This window comes from Cupressus sempervirens, chromosome 11 (assembly GCF_028749045.1).
Source record: "Cupressus sempervirens isolate cs-2001-9-10 chromosome 11, ASM2874904v1, whole genome shotgun sequence".
Taxonomy (NCBI): Eukaryota; Viridiplantae; Streptophyta; class Pinopsida; order Cupressales; family Cupressaceae; genus Cupressus; species Cupressus sempervirens.
The window spans coordinates 472,977,673-473,000,811 of record NC_143128.1 but is presented as its reverse complement, the minus strand read 5'-3'; the positions used below and the strand labels follow the sequence as shown (position 1 = coordinate 473,000,811).

Below are 23,139 nucleotides of genomic sequence, written 5' to 3'. Positions count from 1 at the left end.
ATTGAAATTTCTCATTCATAAGGATTTGGATTATCTCCAAGATGGTGTAAACTTTTTTGATTAAAAGAGCACCTAACATCCATAACAATGATTTTATTTCTACTAAAACAAAGAGAAGAAAGCTTGCAAAGTTGCCAACTAAAATTAAGGAAAAGAAAAAAGTCTACATAACTTCACATGAAACATTTCTAAAACCAACGAAAAAATTAAATCATTGAAAGAGTAGGGGAAAACCTATCCAGTTGTTGCTTTTTGTGAAATTGATACCCATAATCAAGTTGGACAATTCGAGTCCATCATGTGTAAGAGCCTTAGTCACCTACAATAAATATAGAAGCATTCCAGAGTTATATTTTTCTACAACACAATTTTACATAATCATTTTTAAAGATAGCAAAATTTTAACCATATAGCAAACTTCTAAATTGTAAATGCTACAACATTGAAAATAAAACACCAAGTTTCTATAGATATAGATCCAAGTATCATAAAGAAAAATGAAAATAACATACTTAACATATGACAATTTCATTTCAAAAATGTGTGATTTAGATGATTTCTACATTACACATTTAGTTATTCATTGCTAAGGTAAAATGACAATGAATTGTGTAACACTTTCATCAAGTGTTAACCATTATAACATAGACAAAAAATTGGAAACTTTTGCAACCCTATTTATTATTGTAGAATCTCTACTAATTGCTTCCCTTACTCCTGGATGTCTTACTTTCAAGGCTACTATCATAGGCTTTTACTTCATGACTCGGACCCTAAAATCTTAGCACAACCTTGCTTAAATGAGCAATATTACTAGAAGCAACATACTCAATTTAAAAATCCTCAAATATATCCTAAAGCCTATGAAAAAAGGCACTTTCAATAGTCTTTTTTGTATGGTAAAATCTATGTGTTGGAGCCTTTGAATGTAGTTTTTTCCATCTAATCACAAATATTTGTTGGAAACAAGTCTGGGCGTGTAGCTACCCATTGACCCCACTTAATAAAAGTTGGACCTGCTCTTTCCAATGAGAAATGTAAAATGTCTATCCATAATTTCCTCCAAAAGAATCTATAAAGAGATGCCATTTCAACATATAGAGAAAATAAAGTCATCAAGTAAAGTATTTGTAAAAGTAACAATAATCTTTCCATGATGGCCTAGATAAATGAGACCAAAATTTTATAGTTGTTATTTACAAGGCTGCAACAAGAATTAAATGTCTACATCATATTTGATTTAGCTAACACACTCTGACAAAGGAGGACTATCCAATAGTAACAACTAAAACTTAAAAAGTGATATTTGATCTACAATATATAAAGCTAAAAGAATGATTAATCCCACTAATGTGTTGAAACATAGGCCAACTAATGCCATATGTCAATGGAAATATTGTCCATGTAGATTGAGGCTAACAAATTGTGCTAGTATTTTTGGATAATACAGAAAACCCTTTCCAATTATGTGCCCCATAAAAACCTACTATAAGTCTGGAAGAAATTAGAAGCATTGAAAGAGAACATTGTTTATAAGAATGTTTCCATACAACCCCAAGTTTTTTTTCTACCTCACACTAGTATGATTTGTGTTGAGAGCACTAAAGCTTGAAAATTTTCCCCAATAAATTAGGCAACCCAAAAGAAGAAGGCTTTCCATGTGTCCCACACATGCTTTGCAAAATTTTCCCCGCAAACATGTACCCTTCTTTTGTGATTGATCCATGTGGCAAAAAATTGTAAACACCTAACTTTATTAGTTTTTGAAGCAAAACCCACAACATAATTTTTGACAGATTTGTAAAATTATTTGAAAGAAATAAATCAATTATTTCCCTAGGGGACAAAAACTAGAATGAATAAATATGAGAAAAAAATTAATTTTGCAGAGCATTTTGTTACTCCCATTATTTTCCAATCATCAAACAAGAATTAATATTTAGTATCTAGTTATACAAGTTATTGATCAATGACATTGAAAATAAAGGTGTGAGAGGCCATTTTTTGGGCATGAAACTTCAACAAAACTTGGACATGCTTGTGATAAAGCTTAAATAAAAAATTAAACTATTTAGTGAAATCCAAAAGAAAAATCTTTTACAGGAGCCTAAAGAGAATAATAATAATCAAGTTGCTTCCACTAGAATAGAAAATTATTGATGACGAAGCCGTTATGCTAGTACATTTATTCTCTTTGTGCTTTAAAGAGAAAGCACCCTAGAGATGGATGAAAGTATTCAAAATTTGAATCTGTCATCTAATACAGTGTCTAGGAGAAAACAAGGTGAATTGCTAACAATATCTATGTGATTAAGAAACAATTTCCATACTAACCAATAACACATGAAGGCCTTGGAGCACTATTTGGAGCTACTTTTAAAAACATACCTAGTCTAGTTTGGTAACTGATATTTTCATCAATCTTTTCCTTTAAAGATGTGAATTCATTATTGAGAAACCAAAAGAAAAATGATGGGAAATGTCTAGATATACCATCGTGTTGAGACTTGGACCCATTAAACCTTTGCAAGCTATCTTATGACTACTTTGACTCAGTGGAAAAAATTCAGCAAATCCTTTGGCAGTTAAAAAAAAAATCATAGCAAAACAAATCAAGTTGAATACTTATTTTTTCCAAACTCAAACAAGACTAGCTAGTCTGTGGAAACTTGCATAAAAATTTAGAAATGCAAAGTTTCATCTGAACTAACATGAATTCAAAGTTTATCTTCAAAATATATCTTATCTTCTACCATATCAAGAGATTGTCCCCTTCTATTTTGAGTAGCCAAAACTTGTCAAATTGTTTGAGACTAACTTGAGCCAAGTGAAAAAATAGAGCCAAAACTTGTCAACAAAGTATACATATAATATGTGAAAGAAGCTTTTATTGTTTTACTTTTGTTTTCCTTTCTTATTTTCAAGTTTATTTTCTATTTTCTTCAGAGTTGGCTCAGTCTAACATCTAATATTTGAGTATTGGTAAACTTGTGAGTCTTGATTGTAAGACTTGGGAAAGTGTGCAAGTCAAGGCTTCAGGCTCATTAAGACTAATTTGGACATAAGTCCTTTCTAAGATTAGGTTTAGTCTCAACACCATGATACATCATTACATATAGTGCATGTTACAATATTTTAATAGAATATAATAACTATAACATCTATTTATTAATATGCTGAAATAATCTAGTTTGACTCACACAATGAATTAGTTCCCTAGCATTCTAATGCCTTATAAACAACAATATTCCCCTTGGATGCCAAATTATAAAGGAATTAGATTGGCTAAAGGAAACATACACAATGCCTTGGGAAATTGTAGTTGGGATTCACATTCTCATTCCCTAGTCTAGGCTCCTACCTTCTCTTGGAAGGTGATGTAACCCCCAATATTGATTGAGGATAAGACTTATAATTTGGAGAGGCAAGATTTGGGGGAGGGTGCACTTGCAATGGGATTGGATGATTTTGAGAAGGATGAGGAGGTTGAAGATGAGGAGTCATTACCAGTGCTATCATCATCTACATCTAAGATGAGGTCAAGTCATAATCAATTGTACAAAGGTAGGAGGTAAAGACACAATAGACTTCAATGAAAAACCTTTGATTTATAACTTTCACCTTGATCTAACATCCTACTTCTATAAATGGTGAAAATATGATGATGAGCTTCTCCACATTTAGTAATGCCTTCACAAACATGAGCAACCATCATCTATTCTTCTCCATATTTTTGTCTCTAATGGATAGAAATTAGAAAGTCATTCATGTTCCATGTAAGTCCCTCAACACTATGAACATGCAAGGTGAGGATTCATCTGAACTACTACTTTTGAGCATGTGCAAGGGAAAGAGCTCATAAGGGTTTCCAATTCTAGAAGAATTTATTCATCTTAAGAGGAACTTCAATTCCCCTGATAAAATTAAAATTTTCCTCCATCCATTTGGGGAAATTATCATTGTCTAAATATTTCCTAGGTTCCATACAAGTAATAGAATATTGCAACTAGGAAGCACCATGAAAACCTTTTCCTCTAGGATTGGGTTTTAGATCAAAATTGAATGGTTTTCCTACATGTTGAAACCCTTTTCATGATAATCTTGGTGGATGGTCACATGTTTTATTTTGATCTAAGGTGTCATAGACCACCGATGATTAAGAATTGTGAAATCAACCTTTGAGGGTGGAAATTGGGAAGAAGGGTCATTGAATGTAACATTATACAAGGCAATTTACTTAACTAGACTCTATTTGAATTTAGACAACACATGCCTATGATGTGTTCTAATTTTTCTAAAAAAGATTTACTTCTCTATAGGTGCTAGTAGCATCATCTACATGCTTCAACTATAGCTTTCATTTACTTTCTTCTAAAATCATTATCATCACTTTCAATAGGTTTTTCATCTAAATTTAAATAGCTCCTCCTTCTTGAAAACCATGCAATCCAATTCTCTTTTGTTTCCAACAAAAGATTTCCTTTTCAACAATACCAACCAAAAAAATTAATATTTTTGATAACTTGGTGCCCCCTTATGTGTGCCTTAATTTTGATAAATTTTTGGTGAATAATAAAAAAATATTTCTGACTCTTCCACCCACAAAATTTTTGTTTCATGCATATAGCTATTATGTTCAAAGGCCCATTAGAGAAATACAACTTAGGTGATCTTTGAGAAAAAATATAAGAAAGCTTGGTCATGAAAAACCAATACAATAATCTATGACATCAAGGGATCAAGATGCCATGACAAGAGCATGTAGGAGCTAATTTAGAAATGACTATGAGGGGATAAAAAATAAAATGGAATAGGATGAGGATATAAGACCACAAACATCAGAAGATGGTGAGATGCCAAGGATGATTAATACAAACACATTAGAAGAAGCCAATGAAGGGTCAAAGCCAATTGTAGGTACATGAGATATGGAACTAGGTACTGTTGGAAATAATCAAGACTAGCTATGTCACTGAGAGGGGAGGGGTGAATAGTAACCTCAAATTTTTTGAATAGATTTAGCACTTAATAACATATTCCAAATATCATCAATAGATCTAATCTACTGCATGTATGAGAAACTAAGAACACAAAACACTTTGAATACAATATTTGGTGACCTAGAAACCTTCCAAATAGAAAGTAAAACTGGGGTGGGGATGATACCCATAGAACTTCAATACTATAGTATAAAGTTGGCCTGTTAAGGCTTACAATGATCACTTCTAATGATTTTCCTTGTTAGGAGCAATTAAGACTGGTAGGTCCACCTTGTTAGAGGTTTTACAAACATATAATGAAGTATGCACTTGGTAAAGAGATTTAAGAAAAGACTATTAAGTCTACCCTATTAAAGGATTTGAAGTTGATTCACCTATTAGGATGAAATAGTAGATTTGACTTAAAACTAATTTTCTGATTAAGATCCCTAAAATGCTGATCACCTCTTTGTGATAGATGAAACTTGACTACTCCTAATTTGACCTTGTTATGCAGTTTGCTCTGCTACTAATTCACATTCACATTCTCATGCATCAAAACATTACTTAGCTTCTTTCTTGGGTATGATACAATACATTACATATATACCAACCCAATTCTCATAATTACAAGGTCAACCAAAACACAAGATAACACCAATATTACTGAGTTGGCCCAAATTTAGAAACTCAGGTTCTGAAAGTTGACTTGGTGAATTTTTGATACTTAGTGTCCACTACATTACTCAGCATCATCATGCATTCGGTAGAAGTAGAGGCTCGGTCCATAGTAATCACTCAACATAGCTTCAAACTCGGTATACATTAGAGACTTGGTAGATACAGTGTCACTCAGTAGAAATTGAATACCATGCTTACCATGCCTGCACTCAATAAACACCAACTTCTCATCACTCAATTAACACTTGCTTCACATCACAAGAACTGATGACTTGGTAGTCACTACGAAGCTCAATAACCAGTAAACTGCTTTGGTAAGAACTAAAATACTCATTCTGAACTGTTGAACTTCACACTGCCTTTATTCACTTGGTAACCACTAGAATGCTTGGTATGAACTGTGAAGCTTGGTAACCACTAAATTGCTTGTCAAACACTGGAGACTGAACTAAGAGCTCAGTAACCATATAGAATCTGAATAAGTGTTGTCACTAATAACAAACATGACTTAATGCCAACTGTAATCACCTAAAAATGGTCATCTAGACTATTAGCCCCCTTTTCAACATTTTGGCTAAATTAATTTAATCATTTACCTAGACCAAATTGCTAATAATCAATTTATTTGATTATAACCTATAGTTTGACAATGCTATCCTAAGTTCATTATTTGATTAAAAGAACATGTCCCCTTTTAATTAAATAAAAGACCCCATTCTTCTAACCCACTTAAAGTGCACACATAAAGTCTTTTTTCTATTTTGCAATTAAAAGAAAAGGCTTTGTGACTTTTGTCTTATATGACAAGTCAACTTATATTCTATTGGTTGATTTGTGTGTGCACATGGATCACTCCTATTTTCGAATTCCACCGTTGATCATCCAACATCTTCATCTTGATCTCCACCGTCCATACATCTTTAAAAGGGAGAGAGCTTTCCCCCTCAATCGATCCATATTTGAATATTGTTATGCTGCAGGTTTTCTAACAGGTTTCTTTGGAGCTTTGTGGAGAACTTCTATTTCTTGTCTACATTCTCTCATACCATAGCATCTTAGCTTAGCTTTCATTTTTACATGTAGCTTAATCTCACATAGCTTAATAATGGTATTGTAACACTCTCATTCATATTCTAGCATAGCTGCATTTGACATTCTCATTCTAGCTTAATCTTCATTTGCATTGCATCCTTGAGGAACTCCTTGGGACATTTGCATTCTTGCATCTTGTCTTTGGAACCTCCCATTGCATGGTTTACTAGCAAGAAGCACATTTCTAAGGCTTGGCTGAGAGCCTTCATGCTTGAATAACTAGCTTCTTGCACTCCGTGGATAGGGAGCTCTAAGCCGGCATCTAAGCATTCCAACTCATGGAATCGTTTGGATAGAAGGGTTTAGAGTGTGACACTTTCGAGTGTACATTTTTGGCGCCCACCGTGGAATTGTTTCTTGTCCTCATCTTGGGGGCACAATTGCTTAGCCTATTGAGGTATTCTTGTGCATTAGGGTTTCTTGGACAACTCACAAAATAGTGTTTCTCAACACTTCCCCCACTTTGACATCAAGTGTTTTTCAACACTTTTCAGATAGTTTACCTACGGTCTCCGATGTCGCAATATTTCTCACAATCAGAATCAAGTCTTGAAGAAATGGCCAAGTGACTTACACACACACACTTTAACACCTAAATGACTGAGCTATGCTGATCTTTATCTACTTTGTGTGCTGTCTATGATGATTTCTTTGCCAGGTGTTCCCTCCCTAATAGTCTTTCAAGGATGTCATTGACTAGAAGACTAGGGGCATGGGACATATTTTCTTGATTTCTGCTTGTGGGTATACTTTTGTTTGTCTATAGTGTTGTAAGCATTCATGCTTGTCCTATTCAACACTTTGACTTATAAATGTATCATCCTTGATTGTTTTTGCAAGACCGCACTCAGGGTTTATCCCGGCGCTTATGCCTTGATACAGGTGTAATCTTGCTAAATTAAACTTAGGGAATCTAATAGAATCTGAATAAGTGTTGTCACTAATAACAAACATGACTTAATGCCAACAACCTCCCCCTTTGGCATTAGTGACAAAAATAGTTATTAACCAAAACTTATGTACAATGTCACGCTGATTTTGATTTTTGATTTTTCAAAATTTGTCTTTATAACTCTGTTGTATACACATTTGCACATATCTCCCCCATACAATGTACATATTATTTTGAGTGTATATAAAAATATCTTTTCTCCTTATATACATGTCTCTTTCCACAAATATCTCTTTCTCCCCCTTTTTGACAATAATGCTAAAGATTTATACAAACTATTTATATAGAGACACCAAAATGTGAGAGAAACTCATAATGTACCTTAAGAATGAGAGTTAAGGTCTTGTCCCAATTTTCTTGCAAAATTTTGTAGGTTTGAAGTGCAACTTGGACTTCTATTGAGAGTTCAATCATATGATCTACAATTGAAAAATTGTTGTCATGGATCAATGTTTTTGAATAGGCAATATGCTTCTGCATTGTATCCATGAGAGGAAGGATCATGTTCTGGATGTCTATAAGTGTAGACCAAATCCTTGCTTCCTCTCTCAATAACTCTGCCTACATATCTAAAAGGAATCTGACCCTCATGTGATGTATAGAGCTTGAACTAGGGTCAAGCTACAACTTTTGAGCACTAGCCTTCAGATCCTCATCAACCTTACTCAAATTTTCCCTTCATTTCTTTCGTATACTTAGTAATATCACATAGTTTATCAAAAAGAAATGTTACATTTGTGAAAGAATTTTCAAGATTTGCCAAAATTGAGGAGAGCTCTACTTGATGGATAGTTATCTACTGAGCAATGTGCTCAAGCACTTTATTGTCAAACTTTTTCTCTGCTTTTTCTACAAGCTATTTCTTGGCCACTGGAGTCCTCATTGAATTTATTTACTGCCTCTTCTAATTGTAACAAAATATGTTGATAAGAGTCAACATCCACACCTATAGCCTCTATCAAAATGTTCTTGGCACTCTCTATAATTTGAAATTCTCTGTCTCTTTCTTCTCTAAGCTACTTCTATTTAGCATTCTTCTCAAGTAGCTGGTTTACTAATCTCATTTTCTCTACAGTAGCATTATCAAAATCTAACCTGGGGATTTCAATCTCCTTGTCCAAATCAATATCTTCCTCAATTTCCTTTCCACTAATTAGAAGTTTAAGTTGTGTCTTTGGTTCAACTTCTAACATTAATGCTTTGGACTTTGAAATAGAAACAATGGTAGAAATAGTAGGGCTTGCAGTAAAAACTTGTATAGTGCCTACTGATGGAATGCTTACTAGAGCACTAAAAGAATCCAAAACTAATGTACTACCCAAAATTGAAGTATTTACAGGTGGAATGCTGATAGAAGTATTTACAATTGGTGAACTTACTAGAGCAAGCAAAACTAAAGTAGACAAAATTGAAGAGTCCAAAACTATAGAAATAGAAGCTTCACTTACTGCTGATGGTTCTAACTTGCGAGCTGAAGAAGAGGAGGGTTGCAACTTGATAGATGAAGTGGTAGACACTTCCATTAGAGATACCTAGAGCTGAGAGGGAGCAAAGAGTGATTGGACAATCGATGTGTTTGTTGTGGTCACAATCACACTTGTTAAATCTATCTCCATGCCTGATGATGTTGTTGTTATTAGTAGAGAGTGAGGAAGGGAGGCTATAACAATGATTGCTATCCTAACTAGATCACTTTATTCTTCTTATTCTTCTTTCCTATCTTCCTCTTTAGCTTCTTCTTCTTTCTCTGCTTCACCATCCTTCATCAACTCTTGATATTCTTCAACATCAATGGTGACACAAGGAGTATTGTCTTCTTCATTATCTTCATCCTCTTCACTATCATCATCATCATCTTTGATTTCTACTGGATCCTCACTTGGCTTGTGAAGATGGAACACATTCTTCCATAAGTTTGTTGCATTCTTCACAACGTACTCAACATCTTTCATTAGAATAAGACAAGTATTGAATTTTAGAGTCGTTTTGCTTTCATTGTCTTTTAATGCTTTCTTCACCTCTACATCTATCAAGTTGGGCACCAAATTCTTTAGAGTTTGAGAAAAAATATCCTTGATAGTTTGAATGGTGTTATCCAATCTAATCTTGGCCTTATCTAACAAAACTATAGGAATTTGAGATGCAAACTCATCAGGAGAGAATTTCCATCTACCTAGCTTATCCATGATTAGATCTTCAACCTCTTTCTGTTTAGTTGGAGTCTTGGTTTCATATTTGAGTGCCTTGAAGTTGTTTATTCCAACACCTTCTCTCAATTGTTTCAATATTTCTTGGAATGTGGGAGGAGGCTTATTAAACACAACTTCACTACCACCTTTTTTTTTGGATCTCCTTTTGACCACAGTTGTGGAGGGCTTGGGTGGCTTGGTGATAATCACCTTTCCTTTCTTCCTTGTAGGCTCTTATTCCTTTTCTAATTCCTCTTCTTCATTCTTAGATTCTTTGTCATCTTCACCTTTTCCCTTGGTAATCATAAGAGGGGCACTTTCTACTTTCAATTTTGATATCCTCCTCTTGCCTTTATTCACTGCCTATGGAAGCTTAATTTCAAGTTCTATTCTGGCTTTAGCTTCATCATATGTTCCAAAGATAGGTTCATTTGGATCTATAGGCTCATTTACTAGGGCTTTAATTATTTCCTTTGTCTCATCAATAGTAACCTCATAAGGAAGAGGTTTCATCCATACTATTCTAGGCCTAACTGCCTAGATGTATACTTTGTCACAATCAACCATAAAACAAACATCATCCTTATAATCTTCAATCAATTTTTGGAGAATTTGGAACCTGTTATTCATCTTTTCCTTGAATGCTTCAAAATAATTTTCCATGATACTATCAAAATTCTCACCCATCTCTACAATAAACTCATTAATTTGGTACAAAACTATTGTGTCCTTTCTCCATACCATTGTGCCTTTTGAAGGGAAAAACTTTTGAAAATAAAAGAAAAAACAAGTCAACAGAGAACCAAATTTACACAGATTATTCTTTGATTTCCTAATGCTTTCCATGTTCTTATTCAACTATTTCAACATTAAATTTGCTAAGTCATATTCCAAATTCTTCTTAACAACCTTGTAAGCTAGGTCAATAGCTTCACACAACACACTATTCAGTTGACTAGAGCTATAAATCCTATGAGCAATAATATGAATACCAAACTTGAGTTCCAGATTAGATACATTGCTAATTTTCAATCCTCTTCCATCCCACTCGGCTAGGGTTTTTTCTAAAGCTCATCCCAACCTAGGGTTTTTGTGACTTTGACCTTGTTAAGCATGGGAAGTCTAGTACTATGATGAATCATAGTCTTCATAATTAGAACTGACCTCTCTAACCACAATTGACTATTATGGACTTGACTCAAGATATATCTAATCCATTTGATTTGAAAGTTTCTTGGTAGGTGCAAAATATGGGTTAAGCCTTTCTCCTCTAGGTGTTTATGCTTGGGCTTAAGAGTTCCATCCACACAAAGTTCACCTAGGGTACTATCCATTTCTAGGGTTCCTATCTCTTGTACAACAATTTGAAATGAGTTCTAATATCATTGATAAGGAGTACCTTTGGTGGAATTTGTGACTGAGCTCCATTGGGGTCGAGGGATTCAATTGCTGGCACCAATTTGAAATTTGGAGCCTTCTACTCAACACCTCATACCAACATCTTTGATCCTTTCTTTGCCTTGCTATTCAATGCCATGATCACTTGGTAGACTGAAAAAATTCTTCAAAAAACTTCACTGCAAATTATGCTCTGCAAATGGCTCTGCTCTAAATATACTAAAATCACGGTGGAAATGAAATTAAAATCTCTCCCTTTTGATGAAAATTTCCCATTAATGCTTGGTATGATGAGAGCCATAATGACATAGTGCATGATAGGCTGTCATCCACTATCTATGTAGATTACTCGATAGAAGCTTGTAACTCGACAACCAAAAAAAACTTTGTTACTCTTGACCTCACTTGTTATGTCCTAACCGTGCTCAGTGAATACTGATGCTAAACTTTTGTGATCCTTTTGTATCTAGAATATTGATTTGGATCTTTTGCTTTTATACAATTGGAATTGTTTAGGATGTGATCATGAGAATATAGTTCCAATACTTTCCTAAGAACTTAATTGGAAATTGTGGAGTCACCCACTTCATGAGTGACATGATTATCACCACTTGAAATAGCTTACCTAGTAGATTTGGGAACCCACTACTATCTCATCTGCTTCCTAATGTTATCAACTTTTTCTTTCTTTTTATCTTCAACTCTACCTATATTCATGCAATTCTTAACTATATAACCAAGTTCAATAAATGTGTAACATCTTATTGTAGTATCCTTTCTTCTAAAGTGATGCCTTGCACAGTCTATGTCAATGTGTCCATGTTCTCCACAATAATGAAATCTATACTAGGTATTGTAGTTCCAACCAACTATTGCCTTTACAATTTGTTCAGCTAGATTGAATGGTTTTGAGCTGCATTTAGATGCCCTGTGACCTCGTTTCTTGCATTTGTGACACTTGCCTTAAAACTTTGGTTTCTCCTTGCATTCTTTAGCTTTATGACCATGCTAACTACAATTGTAGCATTTTCCATTGAATTTTGCCTTTTTGTTACTCCAAAATTTATTTGATGTATGACCTATCTTACCACAGTAATTGCAAGTAGGTCTTTGATTCCTTTGAGAACCTTGTTTGGAGGATTCACCTTCTTCTTTGTATCCAAGTCTTGCTTTGCCCTTTTGCCTATAAAGATTCTACTCATTTTGCTGATTCAATTGATCCATGTCTGCTTGGGATTTCATTATTCTTTCATTAAGTTGCTTCTAAAAATTTAGATCCACTTTCAACCTTTCATTGATTTTCTTTTTAGTTCTTAAATCATTCCTTAGCCTTTCATTTTTAGATAACAAACTCATGATTTCCTCATTTGCATTGAGAACTGATTGATAAGACTTTCTTGCTGAAGGGATTAGTTTTGAGTTTTATTGTTCCTTGCCTCCAAGTCTTCTTTTTCCTTATTTCTCTGTTCCAAAATTTCACACAATCTTATTGATTAGATTTCCTGTTCTCTTTTCAATTTTCTTACCTCTTCTTGTAGGGAACCATTCTTTTCTAGGAGTTCTTTGATTGCATCATTTGCTTCATCTGAATTGTCTAAGGGGAAAAAGTCTTCAATCTTTTCTTCAAAATACTAGTGGTCATTCATCTATTTTACAAGTTCCTTCCTTCTTTTTAGGGCTTTGGAAAGATGCTCTTTTACTTCCTTGAGTTGAGCTATGGCCATCTCCAGATCTAGCTTTTCATTATCAATATCTTTGTCAATTCTGAATATCTCCATTGTCCTTGATCTTTTCTCAAAGTGTCAAACTTTATCCTAAGAACCAAAATTCTCTAATACCAATTGTTGGAAATAATCAAGACTAGCTAGGTTATTGAGAGGGGAGAGGTGAATCTAAAACCTCAAAACTTTTGAACATATTTAGCACTTAATAACATAATCCAAATATTATCAATAGATATAATCTACTGCATGTATGAGAAACTAAGAGCACAAAAAACTTTGAACACAATATTTGGTAATCTAGAAACCTTCCAAATAGAAAGTAAAATTGGGGTAGGGATGATACCCACAAAACTTCAATACTGCAGTATAAAGTGTAAGGAAACTCAGGTGCAGAAATAGCTTCCTACACTAATCTCTTAAGAGAAGTATGGTGCAAATCCTATTATAATCTTTACACTTACAAATTCAATATCATGTAAACAAAAATATTTTAGCCAACCAAGCATAAAGAAAATAGATAGAGAAAGAAGCACATAACACAAAGATTTTTTGGTGGGGAAAAACTTTTTGGTAAAACAACCCCACCCCTCCAGAACCTGCACAATGTATTATCTTCAACACAAGGTTACAATAAACTTGCAATGCAAGTTCAAAAATGATAATAGAAGACTCCAATAGCAACTCACAGTACCAACAATACACTTTCTTGCATCACTACTCTTCGTAACCCTAAAAATTCTTATAACATGTGCTTCACTTTAGGGCTACTCCCAAAGGTAACTGTATTAGGGTTTTACCATTGGGGTAGAGTGTACAGTACTCAAATTTATTAGTTGCCACATGTCTTCACCTATCATTGAATCTTCCTAACATAGCTCTTATGTCATAGGAATCTGTCATAACTATTTTAGTGATGATCTCCTTATACACAATTCAAGATGCCGACACATCAACATTATTTTAAAGAAATACATTTTACAAAACAAATAATAAGAATAGGAATTATCCAAGGTTGTGACACCTTATTCCTAACATAAAGTTGGCATGTTAAGGCTTACAGTGATCACTTTTGATGATCTACCCTATTAGGAGCAATTAGGATTGCTAGGTCCACCTTGTTAGAGGTTTTAAAAACATACAAGGAAGTATGCGCTCGATAAAGAGATTTAAGAAAATATTGTTAAGTCTACCCTATTAAAGGATTTGAAGTTGATTCACCTATTAGGATGAAATAGTAGATCTAACTTATAACTAAACTTTTGATTTAGATCCTTGAAATTTTGATCACCACTTTGTGATAGATAAAACTTGACTACTTCTGATTTGACCTTGCTATGCACTTTTCTCTGTTGCTAATTTACATTCACATTCTCATGCATCAAAAAATTACTTTACTTCTTGCTTGGGTATGATAAAACACCTTACATATATACCAACCCAATTCTCATAATTACAAGGTTGGCCAAAACACAAGATAACACCAATATTACTGAGTTGGCCCAAATGTAGAAACTCGAGTTTTGAAAATTGCCTTGGTGAATTTATGATATTCAATGTCCATTGCATTACTCGGCATCATCATGCATTTGATAGAAGTAGAGGCTTGGTCCATACTAATCACTCAACATAGCTTCAAACTTGGTATACATTGGAGACTTAGTAGATATAGTGTCACTCAGTAGAAACTAAATACCATGTTTACCATGCCTACACCTAGTAAACACTAACTTCTCATCACTTGGTTAACACTTGCTTCACATCACAAGAACTAGTGACTCGATAGACACTAAAAAGATCAGTAACCACTGAACTGCTTGATAAGAACTAAACTACTCATTTTGAACTATTGAACTTCACACTACCTGTATTCACTTGGTAGCCACTAGAATGCTCAGTATGAACTATGAAACTTGGTAACCATTGAATTGCTTGACAAACACTGGAGATTGAACTCAGAGCTCGGTAACCATACAAAATCTAAATAAGTGTTGTCACTAATAACAAACATGACTTAATGCCAACGGGTACTCCATGCAAGACTACACACAAGGATAAGGTTTCTGAAACCAAAACTCCACAATTAGTGGAACAAGAGAGTGGAGATAAGTTTCCCAACTCTAAAGTATCATCCAAACTCAATTCAAAAATATCATCTAGACCCAATTTAGAGGTATCATTCAAGGCTTGATGAAAGAAAATAGAGAGACTAGAGATTCTATTAGATATCAAACAAAATTCTTACATTTGAGATTAAATCTCAGGAATTTATAGAAAAAATCTAGAAGGAAGGTAATGAAGGTAAAGGGAAATAATGTCATCATGAGAAAAGTAGGATATATTTTGCAAGAAATGATAACTTAGTGAATTTAGATAGCAGAATGACATATGGTTATATGATTGTAAAGTTATGTCCTATTTGTAGGACTTTTATCCACATCAAACATAGCTCTTAATGCTCCTATAGATCATTATCTTGTTGTCAAACCAAAAGTCAAGAAAATTAAAATCAAGAACCAAAAAAAAAACTAATGTGAGAAAGAAGCATTCAATGATAGACATATGTGTCATGGCTCACAGCCAAACATTGGAGGATTTTATACAAGCTACTAATCAACAACTGGATCCCTTATAGTTGGATGTTTATAAATGGAAAAACTCTAGCACATGGAGGGGACACATTACCCCTTTCTTTTGTTACCAAAAGATATTTTCACTATGCAGACCCAAATCCCAAGAAGCCACAAAATTCATTAGATTTGAAAATGGGTTGTCCCTCATTTGGCCAAGGAAAGTCATGAGGAGCCTTTAGTTTCTAGAGATAGGGATAAGGAATCATATGGTACAAGGAGAAGAAGGAAATCAACTTTCAAAAATATGACTAGAGCAAACAAAAGTTTGGGTTTGATTGGTTTAGATAGGTGGCATGATAAGGTTCTAAGAAATTCTATAGTAAATTACATTTTAAGTTTAGGCATATCCTAGTCCAAGTTTTAACATGCATCAAAAGAAATTATAAGAGAAGAGAAATTCCCCACTTCAATATTCTTAACTTCTTGGGCTTTCTTCAACAACAGGGAAGTTTAAAAAGAAAGAATTTTAAGCACAAACTAGTAAGCCTAAAGCTAGTAGGATTTGGTAAATAGTGTTTCAATCCACATAATGTAGCAACAAGAAACATAAAAGAACTTAAGTCAGCTAATCATCTAGAGGGCTCGAAATTGTCTAAAGGAAATCTACAGGGGTCAAAGGAATTTGCAAGAGTATTTGTACTGCAGTCATCTAATAAGGTATATTACCTTCCTTCAGATGTGTCGACAAAATAAAAAAAAAAGAGAAAAACATTCAAGGAAAGATATAGAAAATAAATTTATCTCATATGGGGAACTCAAAGAGTTCTTTACTTTGAAAAGGATGAAGAACTTGTCACGCTTGAACTTAAAAAATGTGGTAACAAAACTACATTTATCAGTGGGTAAGATCAATTCACCGAATTCCATTAAGCCCCAATTTGAGCAATAGGTTAACTTCTAGACATCCATTGAAGAGAGATGACACAATTCATGAGACTCATCAGAAGATCCTGTCAATGACACATTCAATTCTCACAAGTCTGAGAGAATCAGATTGTTAAAGACTTTGCAGTATGCGATAAGACCATCTATCATTGAAACACAATTATCTATTGCAAATAAATTATAGTGGGCTCAATATAAAGAGCATTTTAAAGAAAGGAAAAAAAATGTTGAATTTGAAGACTTTGAAAAGAAAAAATTCATTCAACCCAACTGTAGGATCATCTGTAAAGAAAATTGACATGGAATACACCAATGATCATTAGAAGTGGTCAAGGAATTTTAAATCTGGCTTTGGCTTATCAAAAATGGAAAAGGTTTCACATACAATGCATGGTTTAATGAACATGAAACATGTTGCCAAGACTAGTTCTAAACTCAAAGTACATGATACTCAATCCAAAAGAGAGTCTCAAAATTGATTTATGATGTTGGTTCCACTAGTAATCAATATTATAGTATAAAGAAAAAGTAATTTGTGCAAGGGAAGGCTCTTCTACAAATAAGAAACATAGGTCAAATGTTGATTTGTAGTCAGGAGAAATGTCATTAGGTGAACTTTCAGCAAGGCCTTTGGAAACCTCTGGGGGCATTAGTCATTAGATTTCTGGTAGAACCCAAGTAGGGCTTGATTCCACTATCTGTCCCCTCTCCCCCACGCCCCACAATGAACTATCAACAATGCTTTTAGAAACCTCTGGAACATAAGTGATGAGATTGAAGGTAAAAGTAGAACTCAAGTAGGGCTGAATATTTAGCTCCTATTTATGTGTTCCTACAACATCAATGCCCAAATTTCTGTTAGATTCTCTTCTATTCCCAAAATTAGGGTATATAAGTACAAGAAAAAATGTCTTGCATGGCTCCATCTTGAACCTAAGCTCTTCTACACATTAGGGTATTTTTAATGGGATGTTTAGTTCATCCAACATTACTTCTTCTTGGGTTTGAGAGGAATAATATGGTTATTTAATGAATTAATTAATTATTGGATGTGCTTAAAAAATTTCATTGGGAAATCAATTCAGTTGTTGTTTGTTGTTTAGGATATATTTAGCTATGGTCTGCGAAAGAAACATATCTTAAGTACTGATTTAATTTTTTTAATTAATTTTGTGATTTAATTAGAAAAAATTATTAGTGACAACCACTTGATGCTCATTAGGATAGAAAAAATTGACAAACTTCTTTCATCTTATTCACTAGGACAATTCTTTGAGTGTTCCCAAAGTGTGACAGTTAGTTGATGTTCATTATGACAACAAAATTTGACAAGATTATTTCATATTGTTTGCTAGAATGATTCATGTCTGCAACTTTGAGAGTTCCCAAAGCATGCAAACTCGACTGAGAGGCTTTCTTATTAATTATGTCCTTTTCTATTTTTTTTTTTTTTTTCTAGATCTATACTTATATTCAAGAATCAAAACATTACAAAAAATGGAAAGCTGTCCAAAATATAGCAGCAAAAGAGGGGATTCTAGATTGAGGTAGCCTAGATCAGCCAAAAGATAAATTGGGTAGAAATGGTTTTGAGAAGAAAGATTCAACATGTCAGCCACATAAGGCCCTTTAACCACCACAAACACCTACTCAAAAATGATGCCCAAGTTGGTGAGAAGATTAGCAGTTCAGTTTGCCTCTCTATAACTAGTTGAACATGTGAGTTTCTACAATTCTATCAATTATCCTGTTGGATTATATGAATCTATTTCATCAAAAACTTTGGGATCGCTCTGTGAGGATGTACTTACTAAAAATAAATGTTTATCAATGTTGATCTATGCTATTTTTTTTATGGCTATTTCATATCCATATGTACATTCTTAAGAATAGTTACATCTCTTATTTTGTCACATACTTTGTGATCTCTTTGAGAGAATATGTACTCATTAAAAAACATTATTCATCAATGTTGATCTCTTTTTTTTTTTTTTTAAATTTCAAGTTCCACCACTCCACAATGGATTAGACACAATGTGGAGTAACATATCCCAAGGATTTTCCCATCAAATTATTTTTTTTTCCTACAATAATATTAGAGATTTGTTGTCGGGCTTATGGAATAATGTAGATGTAATTTTGTAGCTTCACAAGCCTTGGTTACTCTTCTCATTAGATATTGTCTATTAAACTCTTAGTTACTCTTCTCAACAGAGATTCATTTTCAAGATTATGAATGTAGATATCATTTTCCAACCTCCCATCTTATTGTTTAGATGTATCATTGCTAGTTTCTAAACAGATGAACAAAGATGGGGAGTCATGTCCAATTTTCAACTCACAAAATTAATATAAAATGTATGTGTTAAATCTTTTCATATAGCACATCAAAAGGATATTATTCCTTACCGATTTATAAAACAATATTTAAAAAAATAAAACTATGGCTTCACATTTTCAAATATTTAGCTTCTCTTCATCTCAAGCAAGCTAACTCGTTACCTATTTAAATTCCTCTTCTAGACATCTAATGTGGGTAGCATTTCTATTTGATGTTAGATTTAATGTAATAGTCACATGACTTATTTGGTTGGTTCTAGTCTAAGTTGGATTGCTCATCTTCCAACAAGAATGATGCAATAACAATCTTTGCAATTGAGGATCTACAATAATTTTATTTGATATTCATCAACCAAATGTTGAAGATATTAGTTTCATGTTTTTACACCTTAAGGTAGGGACCATAGCTACATGTAGCTCTTGTATAGAGTCATGGCTATGAAGAATGGAAGCTATTCTAGTATCAATACTTGTGGGTTTCCACCTCAAGTATCAAATATCTCTAGCCATGTGTCTACCTTCTTGAGTTAGGAAACTGGTGCTCAATCTAGGTCCAAATTGCCTGCAAAAATGTATGGCAAATTATCCAAGATTAATGCAATTTCTTCTTTAAACTTTGACATGGTTGCAAAGAAAATGTACAATCCATAGAGGTTATCATCCTGTGGGAATGCAAATTATTCATGTGAACCCAATTTAGTGTATATATTTGGAAATCCTATTTTGTGTCTAAGGGGGAAACATATCATTTTTTTAGGCAAAGATGGTACACAATCAAGGAAAGTGGAGGATATTTTCACTAATAGAGGTGATTCACTTCCCAACCAAAATTGCCTTACATCATTGGAATCCATTTATGAATTCAATTTGGGGAAGGATGGACATGATTTTTTTTTGCAAGCATTGTGTAGGCCTCAAGCTTATGATCCAAATATGTTACAATATTTTGAAGAAAAAATAGGAAAAGACGCTTACCAATATTATAAATAATCCATTTCTTTACTTACCTCTTTGCGTACTCTTTCCTTTGTGGAATTCTATTAATATATGGTAGTTAAAATAATATAGTATATACATTGTCTGATATATTTTCTCTAATTTTATGATCCTTCATGAGTACCCAAATATATTTTTAATCCCTAACCCTTCCAAATACATGTTATGTAAAGCGCACATTGACTAAGCTATATTTAGATTTATAACCCTTTCTACAAAAGAATCCAAGCACAAATTTTTTTCGATGTCTTACCTATGTAAAAAACTCTCACTAATTGATCAATATCTACTATCTAGCATGAGTATTCATGAGCTATTCCATATTTTACATATGGAAGGCTCAAATTTTGTAAGGGTCATTATGGGTAAGGAGGTGCTTTTAGACACATCATGCTAAGAAAATGACATCATTCATTATAGAATTTTTGTCTTGGTAATTGGTGTAAAGGATTTTGGATAGGTAACTTCTAGTCTAGATTGCAAAGATCATTTTCAAATATTAGTTCATACTAGATGATGCAATATTTTCATTACCAAGGGATATCTATATTAATATATAATCTCCAATAGTGTATCAATCTCACCCATTCACTTTGATTACATTCCCACATCCAACCATATTACACCCTTACCTAAAATTTTTACCTAAAGGAAACCTTGTGAAACATGGAAACAATCTCCAAGCTATGGGACTTGAACTGTAAGATTGAGTCTCTAGAGAAGGCCGACTTCCTTACTATCAGGGTGCATCTACTTACTCTTTGAGAGGAAAAGGGAGAAGGAATGCATGAAAGAAAACTACCTAATCTAGTCTAAAGTAGGTGATTCACCAAAATAGTTTGTTCCACCTTGTTTCTACGTAACAATGCACTATTCATCAACATATTCCCAAGATACATTGATTCAACCTTTGTTCCAATCCAACAACCACAAATAGATTAGAAATCAAATGAAATGCTACAAGGAAGGAACTTAACTCTATAATATCTTAGGCAAAATCTATTATGAAAAGTTGAAGGATAGAAGATAAAATATCAGCAAAGGCAAGGAAGTTCTGCACTTATGTTAAGGAGGGAATGAGGTAAGACATATAGTACATTCATGCATATGCAAAAGGAAAATTACAATAGCAGAGAATAAAATGCAATACTAATAAAATAGAAAAAGGCTGACCCTAAGAAGGGTTACAAAACTTGTTTTTATAGTTCAAGCATAGCTCATAATAGCTTTTTCCCTAAGGAAAATCTCAACCACTACCATTAAGGTTGTAGAGAACAATCACTATAAATCTGGGAAAAATCTGATCATGGTACACATCTAGATGTAGGACAATCATATCATTCACCAAACAAAGCCATGAGAAGAGAAAACTAATGACCATTAATGTTTTAACCAAGTGGATGGATAACTAGGTGGTGATGGAGTGTCCCTTTACATTTATCAAGCATAGAGAATATTCATAAGTGGTTGTAGATGATCAAGATGATCAAAATTTCCATTAAAGAGTTGTCTTTCTTTGTTCTCAACATGCCAAGTTAGCCATGTCATCACTCAAATAAAGTCAATCCTTAGGCTTCACCATGTGGTCCAACCATATTAAAAATATTTTGCTACCTCATCCCAATATTCAAATCGTACCTTTTCCCTAGTTCCAACTTCACCACGTTTCATTCTTAATTAACTGCTCAACCTTGTGAAACTATGAACCCATCAAACTAACTATTATCACTACTCCATAGCTTGCCTTCTCTTTATTTCACTAACTATTGTGACCCAGCAATTGCATGAATTTTTTCCTTCACATCATCACCATAGATTTCTTGGCTAACATCAAATGTCAATGACCCTATGAAACTATGATTTTAACTACCACCGCTAATTCACCACCTTTTTTCTTCGAGTTAAACTTAACTCACTTACCATTCCCTATTTACTTTTCAACCTTCCTAGAATGTGCCACATGATGGCATTTGATTTTTTTCTCTATTATGGCTTCACCACTTGGGCCCACAAGGACACATGTCAACCTTTCGTGATGACTAAAGATCTATCAATTTTTTATAGCTACATAATAACCCTTTATCTATTTTCAATCTGATGGTAGAGGAAATACAACACCTTATGAACTATGATGGATGTACTAGTACACATGTTGCATTATCGCTATCTCTCTATGTATATTCATCATACAACTTTCCATAGTGATAAAGAGACAATCATTGAACTTGGGAGATTGGATGACCATTAAAAAAATACCCTTTCTCTCAATGTTTATATCTACAATGAATAACAACCTAATAGCTGGAAATTCATTTATGGGAAAAAAGCTTCGACAACTCCCTACATGGGCTAGTCCTACCACTTCCACATGTCAATTTGTCATTATGTCTCTATGACTAAAGATCTTGCATCTTTTCATAGCAAAAAATAAAAATCATTGATCATCTCCAAATCAATAGTGGACAAGGGTAAGTCAAGAAACTAGCCCACTTCAAAAGGTAGTGAATAGAATTTTAATAGTTGTTACCTCATTTGACAACTCCACCAACCAAAAAGAAGAAAGGAACACCTGGGATATATGGCACATTGTCATTATGTCATTATGGCTAAAGATCTAGCAAATTTTTATAGTGAGAAAATGACAACCATAGATCTATCTCCAATTTGTGGTTCCCAATGTTTCACTGACTACTATGCATGACTTGAAGCAAGAGGTCCCTTTCAGACACATGTCACATTGTCATTATGTCACTGCAAAAAAATTTGTGCAACATTCCATAGCGAGAAAGTAATGTTCATAGATCTCTTTAAATTAGATGGCTAGGGAGATGTGAGCCAATCAAGGTTTTTATGACATGAAATAACTTGAAGACTGTTGCCCCACTTTTCATCATGTACCCATTTTGAAAATTGGAAAATTGTGTGTCTTAGTTTGGTCTAGGTATGTCTAAGTCTAGTCTTTCTTTCTTAGGTATGAATTTTCTCCATTGGATTATCTATTTTTCGCTTCTCTTGCATCACATGGTCGGGTCGGGTTTTTCCTCAATGTCGTGAGTTTGTGGGTAGTCTAGAACCTAATTCAATGGAGATTCTTGCAATTCCAAAGTTATTTTCAATGATGGACTTTTTTGTGGCTTATCATGATTTATACGTAAAAAAATGAAGCTTGCGAAGAATCAAACATCGCCTTCTCTTCAGCGGGTTTTCAACACATGAAGGTGATTTTCCATAGAGGTTAACAAATGTGGCTTGTAAACTAAAACAAGAAGGGAA

General features: G+C 33.7%; 1 pseudogene; it reads right to left on the bottom strand.

Annotated features, from left to right (window-relative positions):
- Positions 1–586: 586 nt before the first annotated feature.
- On the bottom strand, positions 587–1,784 carry LOC149530428 (uncharacterized; annotated as a pseudogene).
- Between the last annotated feature and the right edge of the window lie 21,355 nt (positions 1,785–23,139).